The following is a 19032-nucleotide window of genomic DNA, read 5'->3' as shown; positions in this document are numbered from 1 at the left end:
TATTTTTACCGGAACATGTTACGGAACAAAAAATCTGATATACGTAACTTTTACAGTAATAAATAGAGTAAAATCACTGTTATTAAATAAATAGTACTGTAATAATTATAGTATATTATTTTACGGTAAAAATGGATTTTACGGATGATGCACTTAAAGTGCGATTACTTTATACCGTAATTTAATCCCGAATTTTTTACAATAAATATGATAATTAAGAAATTTTTTTTTATCGTTTTTATTATCAAAGAAATAATTTGTCAGCAATTGCCTTTCAAATATTGGCGCAGAACATTACTGGAATCGATCAAATTAACATCTGATTAGGATAGTTAAAAGGAATCCAACCAAGTATTAGTATCTCAAGAGCAGTAGTACATTGCATTACATTCTACATTTATACATTTTATTTTATTTTATAATAAAAGGAACATATACGCTTAACAATTAACGGAACGCTTCACATTTGATATGTACTTATTCTCCAAAATAGGTTTTAATACTATAATTTTATTAAAAAAAATCTAGAAATGATTTTAAAAAAATGAGAAAATTCTAAAATACAACAATTAAAACACAGTTTTATTAAAATAATATTAACATGTGATTAACATGTTAATATTATCAAATTAACATGTGATTAGCATGTTAATATTATCAAATTAACATGTAATTAAGATAATTAACGGAATCAAACCGAGCATTCGTATCTCAAGAGCAGCAGCACATTACACTACATTCTACATTTGTACACTTTATTTTATTTTATAATGAAAGGAACATATACGCTTAACATTTAACGGAACGCTTCACATTTGATATGAACTTATTCTCTAAAATAGGTTTTAATGCTATAATTTTATTAAAAAAAATCTTGAAATGATAAAAAAAAATGAGAAAATAATTCTAAGAGTACAACAATTAAAAAACAGTTTTATTAAAATTATATTTTTATTTATTTTGAAAGAGAATTCTACTTACTCTACTTTTGTATATTTTAGATGCAAAAAATACATAGTCATAAGCTTTCCGATTAATTATACTCTATTAGAAATCTCACGCTAAGTGAAGAGATACTCTACTATTTTATTATAAGTTATTGTAAAAATTGTCTTTTTATGGAATTTACATTCAATTGATAAACACTTAAAATTTTAAGAAAAAAATTTATGTTAATTTTTCATTGAAAAATAAAAGCTTGAAGGTAAAAATGAGATACTGATTTAAAAAATGCATCATTTAATTTTATTTTAAGACGCATGCATTCCTTTTTTTTATTTTCAAAGTCAATTCTATATAAGATCTCTTTTATATAAATAAGAAAAGTACGTGTAAACATACGCTTTCACATTTTATACTTAAACTTAAAGAAAATTTTACCACTTATCCTTTTAGAAGGAGTTATGGAGTTAAATTTGAATATCAAATTCCATATTTTAAAAGTAAAATAAGCAAAGCATTTTTCATCGTTTTCTGGATTTCACAGTTAGTTATGATCTTTTATACATCTTTTATCGAGATCTTTTGCATCATGAGTGCCTTCGTCAATTTTTTTTTAAAAGTTAATACTGTGAATCTGTTTGTTTCAACAAATTATTTATTGGTAAGTTTTCGTTAAAAGAAAAAAAGCAGCCACCAAACATCTTTTATTCCACAGCTAAATAATTACGCAATAGCACATGCTCCAAAAACAATATTCATAGAAAACGATTTTGCTCGTCCTTAAAACGGTTCTAACAATAGTTTTCCATAAAAATAGAATACAATATTTTTTTCCTTGAATGTAACAACACAACCATAAAAATCTGTAGCAAATACAAACGTTACTTAATAAATTACAGAGATAGGAACTGATTCTTTTGTCTTGTATCCATAAACTTAGTTCCCTTTGTTCCACAAAGAAACAAGTGAAGCTTTAGCTCGAACAATCGCCATCTTGGATAGAATTTTTTGGCAGCGCTATCTCTATTATACCAAGGTTACATCCGCAAGACCTTGGCATGGAGCATCGAACTTGTGTCCTTTCCCCAGTTACATCCTACCCCTCAACTCATCCCCCCTTTTTGACAGAAAGGGATGGGGAAAAACAAACCTCTAGGGGATAAAGGGGAAAGATTTGGAATAAAAAAGCTTTGCAATCTGACAGAGAAATCAATGACGCGTTTAGAATTTCTTGTGGTGTTCTAGCTTGCAAGATTTTTGGGAATTAAAATTTCCGAGTTATAGTTATTTATGCTTTATCAAATTTAAAAACGATTAATATTATGAAAAATTGATGCTAAAATTTTTATATAATATACAAAATATATTCTACTTTCCTATTTTTTATATAAAATATTTTATGTGTGTATTTTTGCTGTTTAAACAACAAAAAAAAAAAACTAAAAGCCATATGACGTTCTCAGGAACAAAAGTGTGCTTTTTTACATTATTAAATACATCAGTTAATACATTTCAATATTTTCAATATAGAATTCATAAAAATTGCATACTAATCTTATCAGATATACATGAAATTTTATTTAAATTGTTTAAGTAAAAATTTTTTACAACATTATTTTAAAGTTTAATGTATTTTGCTATGTAAAATTATATTCTTTAAAATGAGGAGAAAATGTGTAAAAAAAATTTCGATCATTATCAAATAAAATAATAAAAAAATAAAAAAAATATTTTTTGTATTATAAAAAATAGTCAAATTTACTTTATGCATGGAATTATTTTTGGATAAACGAATTTTATAATTAAGTGCAAAATTTTTTAAATTCGTTGAAAAAGTTCTAGAGTTATAACGAAATACGCACAAAATAAAATTAACATTAAAAGGTCCAAACTTTGGAACGCTCTCCTGACTAAACTATTGAGATCATATTTTCTAGATTGCGGCTACTCCCTATAATTTGGGGTCAAAAATCCAAATCCGTCAGGAAAGAAAAGGTACGTTTATTCAGAGAAAGAACGTTTTTGCGTCTAATTTCTTAACTTAAAATATAGTCTGCATTTATTAATTAGCATATTTGAGTTCACCCCTTCGAACTATTAAGAAGGAGTCCTAGAACGTGAAGATCCGATCATTAGATCAAAAGTTATTCAAGGTAATGCGTTTTTTTTCCTTTTTTTTTTGCTCACTGTACATGAAAAATCAATTTTTTAAAATAATAATTTTTCCCTAAGCGTTTCGTCGAGTAAATTATAATGTTTTAATAATGAATTTGATAATAAATTTTTATTAAATTGCAACTTATTTAATAAAATTATATAAATTGTAAGTACCAGTAAAATTTCAAACTCTTTAAATAAGTAAATATGAAACATGTAAACAAACGCCTATATACATAAAATGTTAACAAAAAGTCAATAAAAAAATGAATGCCTAAGCATTTGAAACAAACAGAAATTTTTTAAGTAACATTTTGTATTTTTTATATATACAATATTGAAAATAATGACAAATATTTAATAGTAAAATTATTTACTTCCTTCTGGTAACAAATGATAAACAATTTCTTTTTCGATAATGTTTTACTTCACTTAAGTTACAATGTCTGTCAAATAAAATTTTAAGAGTGCTTAATTACAGATACGTTTCCAGCAATTCTTCCCCGAACCTTTTTTTCTTATACATTTCCTGCCAGCTTTCTAATGAATATTAATAAATAGTACACAAATCATTAATTAGATTATTAATCAATTATTCGGATAAATAAATAACTATTAAACAACCCTTATAGTTGCTAAATTATTTACATTAGCCTATTCGTAAGTATCTTACGAATAAGTAAGTTATCAACAGCAAAAACTCTTTAAGAATAAAACAACTTAAAAAGTACCAGCAACGGTAGAAAGTGCCAGCACATTGATTACTTGCAATTTTTATCCTAATGAGATCCGAAATTTTTTACAGTGTAGGAGTTTAAGTTTTGTTTAAGTGCTACATTTTGTAACAAAGGAAAGGAGGGAATTTTCAATATTATTGTACCTCCATAATGTTAAAAAAATTCATTATTATTGTACCTCAATAATGTTAAAAATGTTTCATTATTATTGTACCTCAATAATGTTAAAAAAATTTCATTATTATTGTACCTCAATAATGTTAAAAAATTTTCATTACTATTGTACCTCAATAATGTTAAAAAAATTTCATTATTATTGTACCTCAATAATGCTAAAAAAAACTTTCATTATTATTGTACCTCAATAATGTTAAAAAGATTTTTTATTCATCATTAACGAAACGACCTGATATCTTAAAATTTTTGCACTAATTGCTCATACATTTATATACATATTTTTTTAAGTAAGCTAAAAATATTTTATAAAAAATAAAGTTATAAGCCGATACAATAAAAATTAATTGAAAAACTTGTTAATAATGAAGTTTACTTTTATGGCTAGAAATGATATAAATGGAAAATGGAACATGAATCGAATAATAGGTCATACCAAGTCTCTCACCCTACTCTCAGAAAGAGATCACCATATAGTCTCCTTTGAGAGGGCTGAGAGAAATTGTATTGGAATCGGGCTCTAAATGTTCCAAAGATCCGGGTATTCAAAATTCTTAAAAATGAACCATCTAAGTTATTCGAATTAAGCAAATTACTTTAAGTGATTCATGTATCAATTTACGCTTTAATTAACACATTTTAAGTGAAGGTCTAACCGATAGATTCTTGTTATCAAATTTAAAGATTAAAATAAATATATTTATTTTAACGGCTTTGAATCAAATCAATAAATTCTTAGTACCTAATTCAAATAAAATCAATATGTATATTCAATTTGTTTTAAAAGATTTTGATTAATTTGATCGACTGGTTTAAATGAATCGATTTAAATCAACTTATATCAATCAATAGAGGACTGAAGCAATGCACAAAAGGATTAATTCGAATAAATGGATTAAGTCTAATGGATACGAATTAATAAATTTGATTCACTGACTCGTGCTTAAGTAAATTATTGCCGTCATTCGAATCTCTGATTTGAAAAAAGCCTTTTTGTATGCAGGAATAGTATCTAGTTCGTCGTTTATAGCTTAAATCTATCAGCCTTTACATTTACAAAATACTATTGAAATAGTTAATTTTCCAGTTTAAATAATCGAGCAGTCAAATCAAGAGTAAATGTTTGAGTATTTAAATTGAACATAAACTTCAAATTTAACTATAAAATTCTTAAAAAAATTCTGAAAATTTGACAAAGTGAATTCTTTTTTGTTTGTTTTGTTTTTTGTTCAAGTACAGTAAGCAAAAAACATAACTTTTGATGTTCAAATTAGTCTAGAATGGTATATTCGCTAATATCGTAAATAATATATAGAATAATAAACCTTTAGATGCGTTTATTTAAAAAGAAATTTATTCGAAAATTTTTCAGATTGATGTAAATTAGGCTTTAAACATAATAGTACATATTTTAAAAATTAAACTTTCATTATTTATTTAATATTACCAAAATATGTCGACTAAACAATATATTATAAATACAAAATATAATTATTTTTTTTGCAATGCATTGAAAAAAATTGAAGATGAAAAATAGTTTGAAAGAAAAATACTAGTAAAAATTGTTTTATTTTATTTTCCTTTCATTTAATCATTTTCACATCTATATTGTGTAAATTCATTGATTGCGAAACTTGAAGACTTTGCAGAATACGAACCACTCCCGTTATCGAAACCTAAAAAAAAGTTCCTCAATAAAAATTGAAACCATAATTAAACTTAGGAAATAATACCACAAATAAATCATTTACGAGAAATTCCCCGGTACACCTTTTCCTCATAAAGGAACACTGAAAATGTTCCTTTTTTAAGCAACTCCTACCTTTCCTTACTAACCCAAATATCCATAAGGAAATAATATGGAACACTTATTGGCGAACATCTTAAAATTCCCTAAAATTCCCTCTATTTTACCTCTTAGGCAGACAGATGTACAAAACAGCAATTCTCAAGGATTTTCTTTAGAAGATGATTCAGGGAGGCAGTAAATAGGGATGATGAAGAAGGTGAGTGCACCTTCAACCTGCATGAACCTGCAATGTCTTTGTTGGGAGTTTGAAGGTTGCACCTCCCAGAGGATGGGCCTCACCTTCCATCTAAGAAAACATAAACCAGCTCCTCTATTTTCGAAAGTGAATGTGGTGTTATATTATTGACAGAGCCTCTTGAGGAAAAAAAAAAGAATGTTTTTTCATGGTCGTTATTCTGTTGGAGATCAATTATTTCACTTTCGAAATGTTCGATCAAGGAAAAAAGGCGCAATACTGGAGCGATGAGAGTTTGAAATTGGGTTGCTGGTTGTGCAATTCTTCAACTTTTTAGAATAATTACTTGTTAAAGAAATATTCCTACTGTAAAGCTTCACGAGAAAAACCAATAATTAATTTTTGTTTGATATTTTCTTAGAAAGTGTGTAAGGAAATTAGGCGCAATATAGGCTGGGAATTAAGGCAGGATGTGCAGTTCCTTAACTTTTTAGAACAATTACTTGTTCAAGAAATATTCCTACTGTAAAGGTTCACGAGAGACCAATAATTAACATTTGTTTGATATTTTTTTAAGAAGTGTGTAAGGAAATTAGGCGCAATATAGGCTGGGAATTAAGGCTGGATGTGCAGTTCTTTAACTTTTTGAACAATTGCTTGTTCAAAAATTTCTATTGTAAATCTTCACAAGAAATCAATAATTAGTTTTTTTTTTATAGTTCCTTAGAAATGTGTAAGGAAATTAGGTGCAATACAGGCTGGAAATTAAGGCTGATTGTGCAGTTCTTTAACTTTTTAGAACAACTACTTGTTCAAGAATTTATATTGTAAAGCTTCACGAGAAACCGATAATTAATTTCAGTTCCCTAACTTTTTAGAACAATTACTTGTTTAAGAAATATTTCTATTGTAAAGCTTCACGAGAAACCAATAATTAATTTTTGTTTGATATGTTTTAGGAAGTGCGTAAAGAAATTGGACGTAATATTGGGATGGAAGTTAAGACTGGATTGTTGAAAGTTTAATTAATTTTAAAGAATTAATTTTCTTTTGATATATTTTGGAAAGTGTGTACAGAAATTAGATGCAATATAGGGATGGAAGTTAAGACTGGATTGTTGAAAGTTTGAAATTTGGTTGCTAGTTGTGCAGTTCTTTATCTTTTTAAAATGATTACTTTCTACTACTTGCTAGAATAATTACTTCTTGCAAGAAGGAAATATTTGTACTGTAAAGCTTCACGAGAAACCAACAATTAATTTTTGTTTGATATTTTTTAAAAAGCGTGTAAAGAAATTGGGCGCAATATTGGGATGGAAATTAAGAATGGATTGTTGAAAGTTTGAAATTGGGTTGCTGGTTGTGCAATTCAACTTTTTAGAATAATTACTTGTTCAAGAAGTATTCCTACTGTAAAGCTACTCAAGAAGCCAATAATTAATTTTTGTTGCATTTTTTCGAAGGTGTGTAAGGAAATGAGACGCAATATTGGGCTGGGGAAAATTTAAGGCTGGATTGATGAAAGTTTAATATTTGGTTGCTAGTTGTGCATTCTTTTACTTTATGAATAATTTCTTGTTCAAGAAATATTCTTACCGTATAGCTTCATGAGAAACCAATATATCATTTTTGATTGATATTTCTTGAAAAAGTGTGTAAGGAAATTAAGTGCAATATTTGAGCTGAAAGTTAAAGCTGGATCGACGGAAAATTTAAACTGTGGTTGTCATTTTTCTACTTTTTAAAATAGTTACTTGTTCAAGAAATATTCAAACTGTAAAGCTGAAAAAGAAATCAACAATTAATTTTTGTTTGATTTTTTTTTTAAAAGTGGGTAAGGAATTAGCTATAATATTTGGCTGGAAGTTAAGGCATTATCGATGAATGGTTAAAATTTATGTTTGCTAAAAATTGGAATTTGATTTAAAAAGTGTGCAAGAAATGTAGGCACAATATTGGTATGGAAGTTAAGGCTGGATCGATGAAAGTTTGAAATCGGGATTTTCTAGTTGCGCATACTTTTTAAAAGAATTACTTTCTCAAGAAATATTCCTAATGTAAAGTTTCACAGAATTCAATAATTAATTTTAAATTATATTTCTTCAAAAAATGAGTAAGAAAATTAAGTGCAATATTGGGCTGGATTGAAAAAAGACTGAAATTGAGGTTTCATAGTGGGGAAATTCTTCCACTTTTTAAAGCAATTTCTTGTTCAAGAAGTATTTATACTGCAAGGTTTTCACGAAACCACTTATTATTTTTTGTTTGATATTTCTGTAAAAAGTGTTCACCTAAAACAATTTAATCCGTTATCGTCTAAAGGCCGATCTACAACATAGTGTTCAGTTTACCAAACATTTTAACATTGTTCTATTTTAGACAACCGTCGTTTTTAGATTGTAGTCTTTATGTCGATGGAAATATACATTTTCTTAGATTCATACATGGTAGTCATATGTTATATCTGAGCCATATTCACAGATTCATCACATCTATTATTTTAATTCATTATAATGTTTTCTTCTACTATAGCTGAGCACTATTCAAGGAACAATCACTAGGTATCTCAATATAACAAGATTCCATTTGATTTACCAAATCTTTTGTTATTGATATTTTTTACACATCAGTCATTATATTGATGGAGAAATTCGTTTGGTACTTGCAGTCCTTATATTGATGGAGAAATCAGTTTTCGTTGAACCATATATGGCGGAAAGTATTAATTTCGGGACATATTCACAGTTTCTTAAGATAAACTCTTTTACTTTCTCATCATCATTACTTATTTTAACAGAAACAGGAAGCGAAAGTTTGTTTTCTAATACTCAATATATTTACTGATTATAACAACTTAATTAGTATATTTTAAGGTACCAAAACCATTAAGAATGTAATTAAGAGCATGAAAGTTGGATCATTCAGAACTAAAGTTGTTATGAAGCTCAAAGGTTTTTACTGTTGACCATAGGTTTTTAAAGTACTTAGGGTCTTAGATAGGTTTTTAAGAGATGAGGAGAAAAAGTACTAGTCAAAATTTCTGGAATCTATTCTACACTGTAAATTACGATAAAAAGTACCGGCACTCAGGGTACTGATACTTTTACCGACAATCCATTTTTACCATAGATGGTACGGAACAAAAAATCTAATATACCATATTATTTACAGTAATAATTACAGTAAAATCACTATATCACTCTAATTGAATCAATATTACTAAAAGAATTTACGGTATAATGTTTCACGATAAAAATGGATTTTACGGAAAAATGAATTTTACATATAATGCACTCAAAGTGCCGGTAATTTGATCCGGAATTTTTTACAGGTTATTACAATGCTTCTATTCACAAGGTGGTTTAAAATACACCACGGAGTTATAATAAACATACCGCAACAGAAAACGAGTAATGATAATATATATTATTAAAAAACATGAACACTTTTTTCAAACACGAAATGAAAAACGATTTTTAAAATCAAGGTAGCTCTGAAATAACATTAAATGGAATCCACTAATGGAAAGTTACGAAACAAATTAAAAATGGTATAAAAAACAATGAAAGTTTTCTTCATATCTTTTGAATCCTATCTCGCTCCCATCCTGGCTGGACAAAATTTACATCTTCTGTAATGCTTTCGCTGTTATCACAAACCTTTAATTTATGAGGGTTACTAAATCAGGTCAAAACTGGTTTTGGCGCTGGAAAGAAAAGGGTTTGATGTTCTATGAAACATCCTTTGAAGGCCACTAATGTTACATGTTGCTGGAAAAAAATTTTTTTTTGAATGATAATTGGAATTTAGTTCCATTTATTTAATTAAAAGAATTTTTTTCTAATAAAGTTAAATTCTTTGTATATTTGTGGTGTCTAAGAAAGTTGTGAAGGCAAGCTCAAAGTTTGTTTTTAAAATTTAATAAAATGACTTCATTCTGTTTTGATAAATGTCAAAAAGTTTTGTTGATATTGTCAAAAATTGTAAAGTTGCATGTTAAAAGGCGTTATGATAAATGCCAAATAATACGAATTTGGTTCCGTTCATTTCGTTTTTGTCACATGTTAAGGTTTCTATACATCTTATTTTATTTAAAAAAAAAAAAATTGCTTTGCTGAAGTTAGAGATTTCTATAGCCGTCGTTGAACTGCCGACCCAATTTTGGGTTAACGACTATTAATGTTCAACTCAGTAGCCTTGTAGTTATGAGCCCAACCCAGAAGACAAGGGAACTCCTGGATCAAATATTGGGAGAAATTTGCCTTAGTCGAGGACTTTTTAAGGGAACTAACCTGCATTTGCGTTACATGGAGTGGAAAACCACACAAACTACGGATAGCCTGACTGGAAGGGTACTCTAACCCATGATTCCGTGTACCACTGAGGATATTTCATGGCAGCACTGTGGTCGGTGCGAGCCAGGCGCGGATTCGTATCGATCAGCCAGATCTGGGATTCAAACCAGGTTGACCTCATTGGGAGGCAAAAGCTCTTGTGCTCAATTAGTAAAAAGAATAGTTAATCAATTTTCAAAGATATATTTAAAATATCAAAACTGGAACAAATATTTGACATTGCCCTAGCTTAATATAACATGCTAAAATGTTAAATTTCTTGAGTTCCTCAACGAGAAAATAAGTATGATCAAAACTTCCGGAATACGGTAAATATATCCGTGTTTCTGGCTCTATGGGAACACCAAAAAGTTCGGTCATGTTTATAGAAGCGTATGGTAAAATTAACAATAAAATATATGATAAAATTTTTTAAGTGTGGTAAAATGTGGTAATTTTATCTTGATATCTTAGAGCATGGCATAAAAATTTATTAGGTAAATTTACTTTTCAGTTTTATATTTCTACTACTTTTTTGCATTTTTATTTCTTTATTTTTTACTTTGTGGTATTTTTTACTGTGTGGTAATAAGAACAAAAATTTTGAAAACTTGAATTTCCGGTGAACCGTTACCATATGAATGGTTTAAATACCGTATATTTTTGTTTTAGTACCAGAATTATGTTGTTGTTTTTTTCTTTTCTTAAACCAGAAATGTCTTAAGTATACAGTTCGGTAATTTTTCCACAATTTTTTTTTTCTTCGTGATTGATATGAAAGAAAAACTGTTAAAATTCAAAACTTAAAAACTACAAAAAATTTTGATAAATGTCAAAAAGTTATATTGATATTGATGAAAACTGAAAATTTATGCGCTTAAGATCAATTCGATAATTTCAAAAATTCTTATACTACTTAAAACCTTGAAATTAATTTTTCTTGTTTGGTACACAGTTAAAAAAATTGAAGCGTGCTGAACAATATTATCGTTTAAAATTTTCTGCATCATTAATATGATACTAAGTTGAACCATATTACTGTACTTCTTATACTTAATTACACGATACTATCGCTCAACTTTAAAAGAAATGTGTTACAATTTAACACCTTATTAAGACTGAAGCAAATTTACATGATATTAGATTCAACTTTGAATTAATGTTTATGAGATTGTATAAATTAACTAACCCAAGTGATTCGTACATTTTTTTAAAAAAAGAACTTGTTTTTCACATATATCTCTTTCAATTTTGCAATACATTTTATTTCAATTGAAGCGTGATAATACAATTTAAGTTCTTATGGATGTTGCAGTTAATTTACCAGACATTATGATTTAAAGTTTAATCTATTTTTCTAAGCCGGTAACTATTTAAATATTCTTCTTTTTTAAATACTATCGATGAAAGCACAGATCACGATTTCTAAAGATAATCTGAACTTTTCGATTTAAAAAGATCGATTCGAAAATACACTGAAAAAATTCCAGATCAAATTACGGTATATAGTACAACTTAGGGTGCAACATCCATAAAATCCCTTTTACCACGAAATAAATTTTACCGTAAAATATTATACTGTAATTTTTGCAGTAATATTAATTGAATAGAGTGATTCAGTGATTTTACGGTAATTATTACTGTAAAAATTTCGGTATATCAGATTTCTTTTTGTTTCGTAACTTGATCAGGTAAAAATGAATTTTACGGGAAGAAGTATTTATAAGTTGTATTTGGCAAATATTTCATCACTGAAACTGTACTGTTTTCTTGGAACCTAACAAAGAGTTAGAATTTAAAAGTTTTTGTAATTTTATATTTTGTCCAAAAATTACAAATTTTTTGAATTTTTCAAGTAAACGCGATGTTTTCAAACATTTTTTGTTTCTAAAATGGTGGTGGGAGTACGTTAAAAAGTAGCAAAAGAAAATAGAAATATATTTCGAATAAAAAATGAAAACATTTAGTAAATAAAAATATGTTTCGTTCAATAAATATTTGATTTCGTTTCACATACAACTGTTCAAACATTGCATAGCATTTAAAATATATACAACGTCTATATACATTAAGAAAAAAATTCTGGTAAAATTACCACACTGCATTATAATTAGATTTCTTGTAAAAAAAAACATAATTTTAGTATTAAAAACCAAAACATACGGTATTTATAGCATTTATTCAGTAATTTTTCAGTTTATATGTTCCCTGTTTACTGAGAATTCTGGTTCTTATTACTACACATTTAATTAAAAATACAAAGCTGAAAAGCAAATTTAACCAAATAAGTGATTTTTATGCCATGCTTTAAAGCATCATGATAAAATTATCAAAATTTACCAGATTTACCAAATTTTATCACTTATTATAAAACCATATTTTACCGGTAATTTTATCAAAATCATTACTAAAATCATTACTGCTTCGGTAACAATTACAACTTTTGGTGTACCCCTAGGGTAAGTAACACAGCAAAATTTATAATACTCTCGCAGTTTTGACCAAAATTTTTTTCAGTGTGCAACACAATAAAATATATAGCTATTTAAAAATTGGGTTAAAAGATATTAAGAAAGTTTACTAAAACGCACTGTATTGAACTCAAAGCCAGTCGTAAAAAAACGTTAAAAACCTTTATTATTTATTTCAAACATATAAGAAAAACCATTTCTAAAGTAAAGTTAATTCTGGAATTACATTAAATGGAAACCATTAATGGAAAGTTACTAGATAAATTAAAAATGGTATAAAAAAGCTATGGAAGCTTTTTTCATTGACGAATACGATCTTACTATCATCTACGGGAAAAATAATTTTTGTGATACTTTAACTGTTATCTCGAACCTTTTATCTACTAGGGTTACTAAATCAGATCGAAACAAGTTTGGACGCTTGAAAGAAATACCGTTTTAAAAGGGTTTATTGTACTCCTATTCTCCGGAATAACCTTTGAAGGACACAGTTAATACCATAAAAAATAATTAGATTCAAATCATACGTGCCTGTCTAGGAGGGGACAAGTATTTTGTGAAGTGGTAGTATAATTAAAAATAATAAAAAGATTGCCAAAATATTTCTTAAGATTTCAAAACTGAAACAAAACTTTTGAATTATACTAGTTTGATTTAGCCTGTTAAAAAGTTGAAGGTTAAACGTTATTCATAGGGTTTCTCCTAGGAAGAAAAATCAAACTTTAAAAAAAAAAAAATGTTTTTTTTTTTTTTTTGTTGATAAATTAGGAAGTGATTTTTGAATAAGTTTTGCGGTAAAATGTGTTCAATTACTAAAACGAATTCATAAATGAATTTGCAAATATTTTTTTTATAATTTTAAATTTAAAACAATTTTGAAAATTTGACAATTTTAAAAATGTGACAATTTTAAAAATTTGACAATTTTGAAAATTTGACAGTTTTGAAAACTTGACAATTTTGATACATTATGCTATAAAGTTGCAGTACCTCTGTAAAAATTCCTGGATCAAATTACGTTATAAAGTACCGGCACTTTGGGTGCATCATCCGTAAAATCCGCTTTTACGATTTGTTTTTCCGCATAAAATAATATTCCGTAATTTTTACACTAATATTTATTCAACTAGACTGATTCAGCGATTTTACGGCAATTATTATTATAAAAATTAATGTATATCAAATTTTTTGTTCCGTAGCATATTCTGGTAAAAATGGATTTTACTGTAAAAAGTACCGACACCCTGAGTGATGGTACTTAATTTAATCCGTTACTATAGTTTGATGCTGAATATTTTTACAGTGTGCTTAGAAACAGGGTATAAATATATCAAGAAAGCTTATTAAAACGCGATGTGCTAAATTAAAAGCGAGTAGTAAAAAAGGTTAAAAAGCATTATTAATTATTTCAAACATGATAAAAAAAATTTAAAAAACTTTGTTACAGTCAAGGTAATTCTGGGATTTCATTAAATGGAAACCGTTATTGGAAAGTAACAAGATAAATTAAAAATGGTATAAGAAAAAGTAATGGAAGTTTTTATCACTGACAAATAAGATCTTACTATTATCTACGGGAAAAATAATTTTTGTAATACTTTAACTGTTATCTCAAACTTTTAATCTACTAGGGTTACTAAATCAGGCCGAAACAGGTTTGGACTCATGAAAGAAATACCGTTTAAAAAGGGTTTATTGTACTCCTGTTCTGTGGAATAACCTTTGAAGGACACAGTTAATGCTATTAAAATAATTTGATTCAAATCGCAATTGTCTGTCTAGCAGGAGACAAGTATTTTGTGAAGTGGTATTATAAAAAGATTGCAAAACAAATTTTTAATATTTTTTTTAAGATTTCATAACTAAAACAAAGATTTGATACAGCATGCTAAAAAGTTGAATGTTGTTTGTTAAGCGTAAATTTCTCTTTAAAAAGAATTAAAATCCTTTTTTATTTTTATTTATTTATTTATTTTTGTTGATAAATTAGGAAGTGATTTTTGTAAAGTGGTAGAAAGTGTTTAATAACTAAAAAGAATGCCAAACAAAATTCAAATATTTTTCTAAAATTTTAAATTTTAGACAAAAATTTGATTTTGTTCTATTCATTTTATTCATATATCATCATGATATAAGTTGCACACTGTAAGAAATTCCGGATCAAACTATGGTATTAAATACGGAAATTTTGTGTGCATTATTCGTAAAATCCATTTTACCGTAAAATCCATTTTTTCCGTAAAATATTATACCGTGATTTTCACAGTAATATTTATTTAATTTGAATAACTCAGTGATTTCATGGTTATCATTAATGTTAAAATTACGGTATGTTCCGTGTATATTGTTGTCCCATAACAAGTTCCGCTAAAAATGGATTGATCCGAGATTTTTTATAGAGTAGTATAATTATAAGTAATATAAAAGATTGCCAAAACAAAGTTTAGAATTTTTTTTAAAGATTTTTACACAAAATTTGAAATTTGTAAACTAAGATTTGAAATTGTACTTTTTTGACATCGCTTGCTTAAAAGTTGAAAATTGATCGTTAATCATAAATTTCTTTCTAAGAAAGATCGAAACTTTTTTTAAAAAAAAAAATCTTTTGATAAATTAGGATTGATTTTTGTAAAATGGTAGTTTGTCCTCGATAACTTAAAAGGATATCAAATTAGTTTTCAAGTCTCTTACTAAAATTTCAAATTTGAAAAAAAAATTTACATTGTTTTATCTTGATATATTAGTTTATAAAGTTGCAGGTAGACCTTCTAAGAGGTGTGAAAACCTTTCTGTCCCTTAAATAATGATTAAGGTGATTTTTTTTTAATAAAATAGTGTGCTCCATAATTAAAAAGAATTCCTGCTTAGTTTTCGCATATTAGTTTTAAAATTTCAAAACTGAAAGAAAATTGGAAGGGATTTTTACTAAGCATTATTATTATTATTATTATAATAATGCTGTAAAATTAACGTACTGTACGTTAATTTTACAGGAATTTTTTTCTCCATGAATCAATGAGATACTTGCAAGTAGCGTAGTATGGGTATCTCGAACCTGATTTGTTGTTGTAACTTACCATTTGTTTATGCATCAGCAACTGTTCTTTCCATTCTATTTCGAGTAAACCTAGCCGTTCAAGTAAGAAATCTATTAAGTGATACATTCTATATGCTTACACAGAATTTCTTTCACAAAAACTTCAATTCTTTTACTATGTATTTCTTACTTAACACAAAGACCGACATGAAGCCATGTAGGACATAAAGAAACTAATTATGCATCGAAGTTGCCAGGTTAACAAAACAAAAATATATCACGGTTACAGCAGAATGCATAAACAAATAATAAATCTAAGTTTAAAAGACGTAGCTGAGAACGAATTGTATTTCAACAAATTTGATGTGTGCTGCTATTTTTAATTAACCTCGCATTAATTTACATTTTAACTCATGTGGAGACACTTAGCTCAACTTTAACTAGCCATTTTGCTTATAAATGATCAGCTGGCGTTGACATCATAGGTCACATGTATGGGTATCTGTGATCTTCTTCTTAAAGTCCAAATACCCAATCATAAATAAAAAGTAAAATAAATAAAAAAGTTATAAATGAAAAGTAAAATAAATAAATAAATTATAAATAAAAAGTAAAATAAATAAATTATAAATAAAAAGTAAAATAAATAAATAAATTGTAAATAAAAATTAAAATAAATAAATAAATTGTAAATAAAAATTAAAATCCTGCTTTTAAATAGTTGAATTTAATTTGCGACTCGCAAAAGTAAAAATACACATTCAAAATTTTTTAAAAATGAGAATTAAAAAAGTCTCTATACTTACTTCCGAAGCTTACTTTTGAAACAAATTTAGTTAATTCATTGCTGTAATATTTAATTTATTAACTGTTAAAAATTTAATATTCAATTAATATTCACCGCTTTTAAAATAACTCAATATTTTTATACTTCAATATATTTTTAGTAACCTAATGAAATCACTTTTGTGGAGAATAAAGTTCTTAATTTTCGTGTACTAAGTATGAAAAAGTATATTTAACTTAGCAAAAATCAGTTTTTATGAAATTTTTTACTTATTTTTTAAACAAAAAGTTAAGTGTGTTTAACGAAGGTTAAAAGCAAAATAAAAGTACGTTTTTTTTGTAGCTTTCACCGTTTGTGTCTCTCTAAAAGGCTACAATCAGCAGAACGTCAGTTTAAAGGTAAGACGCTGTTATGTGAAAATAATAAGTTTGATCAATCTTTTTTTTTTTCTTTTTTTTTTTTAACTATTAAAAAAGTTACTCTAATGCTGCATTATCCGGATTCATTAGAGTTTGCAAAATTATTCATTGTTTTAAATGATTTTCATCGATTTATATCATCTAGGTATAAATATCATGCCAAATTGGCAATTTTTAAAAAATTTAATAACTAATTGTAATTAATTTAATTATTTATTATTTTTATTTTGTTCGTTCTAAAGCCTAGATCTGTGGTCCCCAATTTTTTTCAGTTACGGAATCCTGAACGATCGTAATTCTTTTTGTGGAACCCTGACTTCTAAAGAAAGTTCATTAGCTAAAAGAAAATGTAAATATGCTTAAAAAAAAAAAAAAAAAAAGTTTGATGATAAATACTGATGCAATCATTTGTGAATGAATATTTTTTTAGTAATGCGCCTTTCTTTTTAGTTTAATGTTCAATTCATTGTTTTTGTATAAAATTATTTTATATTTTTTGGTATTTTATTTAAATTACATTATTTTAATAATTCATAATTTAATTAATTGAATAATTTAAATGATTTTATAAAAATATCCTTAATATTAAATGAATAATCGATTATTGGATGTACACAAACCTGTTGTTTGAAAAATCAATACTGGTTAAGCAAGAAAAAGTCACAATTCACGGAACCCTTGTGATCTTTCTTTGAAACCATAGGGTTCCGTGGTACACTTTTTGGGAATCACTTGCCTAAATAATTCTTTACGACAAGACGGCATTTATTATTTAAAATAATAGTTCAGTCAGGAGAGCAGTTTTTTTTTTTAATTTACCTCGTCGAAAAAGCTTTGAAAAACAGTAAATTCTTCGAAAAACCTTGTAAAAACTTGGAAGCAAAGCTTGTTCTACCTATATACTTATAACTTTTATACTAACTTATTAAAATATTTGGTCTTCTTTACATACTAACTTATAAATCTATTTGTACTTCTTTATATACTAAGTTATAAATTTATTTGTGCTTATTTAAGTACTAAATTATAAATTTAATTGTAATTCTTTACATACTAACAAACAAATAAATTTCAACTTACATATTAACTTATTACATATTACCTAATAAATTTATTCGTACCTCTTTACATTCTAACTTATAAACTATTTTGTACTTCTCTACATAGTACTAATAAAAATTTTAATGTATGCGCTAGTAACTAAATTTAGCAAATTTTTTTCATTGAGGAGTTTTTTCCTTTCAAAAGCTAGGTTCGATATCTTTCATGATGTACATTTCTTCACTTTCGTGTAGTATCGAGATTTAGTAATGGTTGAGTGTATCTTTTTTTTGTTGTTAAACATGCATTGTTGTCAAGGTAAAATGACTGGAAGGAAACTACAAAAAAGTAGTATCAACTAATACAAATTTTAATGCATGCTCTAGTAACTAAATTTAGTAAATTTTTTCATTAAGAAGGAGCTTTATCCTCACAAAAACTAGGTTCGATATCTTCCTCGATTTCGTCACTTTCTTGGCGTATCGAGATTTAGTAATGCTTGAGGGCATCTTTTCTTTCGAAGATGCATTGGTGTCAAGGTGAGATGAAAGGAAAGAAACTAAAACCTTTAAGTGAAAAACACAAAGAGAGAAAAGGTAGTTTATTATAAGATTTTTATTGGAAGGCTTCAGGCTTAGGAAATTTAATTTAAATAATCGGAGAAATGTTTCAAATAAAATTTTAAAGTTAAAATGAAAATAAAATATTTATTAATTACGACTTAAAAATCTATGCATGTTGGCAAAGAAATATAGCTTATTAGCACTAAAATACAGAGTATAGTAAATAAGTAGTAAATAAAAACTGTACAAGTAAAATGTTTTAATGCAAAGAAACGAAGCGACTTAAATAAATACACAGTGAAATGTAGTTAGATTGCATTTGAGAGAGGCCAATTATTGTTAAATGATAATGCCTAAATGCTAATTATTGTTAGAAATTTTTAGT

The sequence above is a fragment of the Parasteatoda tepidariorum genome, chromosome 6 (assembly GCF_043381705.1).
Source record: "Parasteatoda tepidariorum isolate YZ-2023 chromosome 6, CAS_Ptep_4.0, whole genome shotgun sequence".
NCBI lineage: Eukaryota > Metazoa > Arthropoda > Arachnida > Araneae > Theridiidae > Parasteatoda > Parasteatoda tepidariorum.
This window is presented reverse-complemented; position numbering follows the sequence as displayed.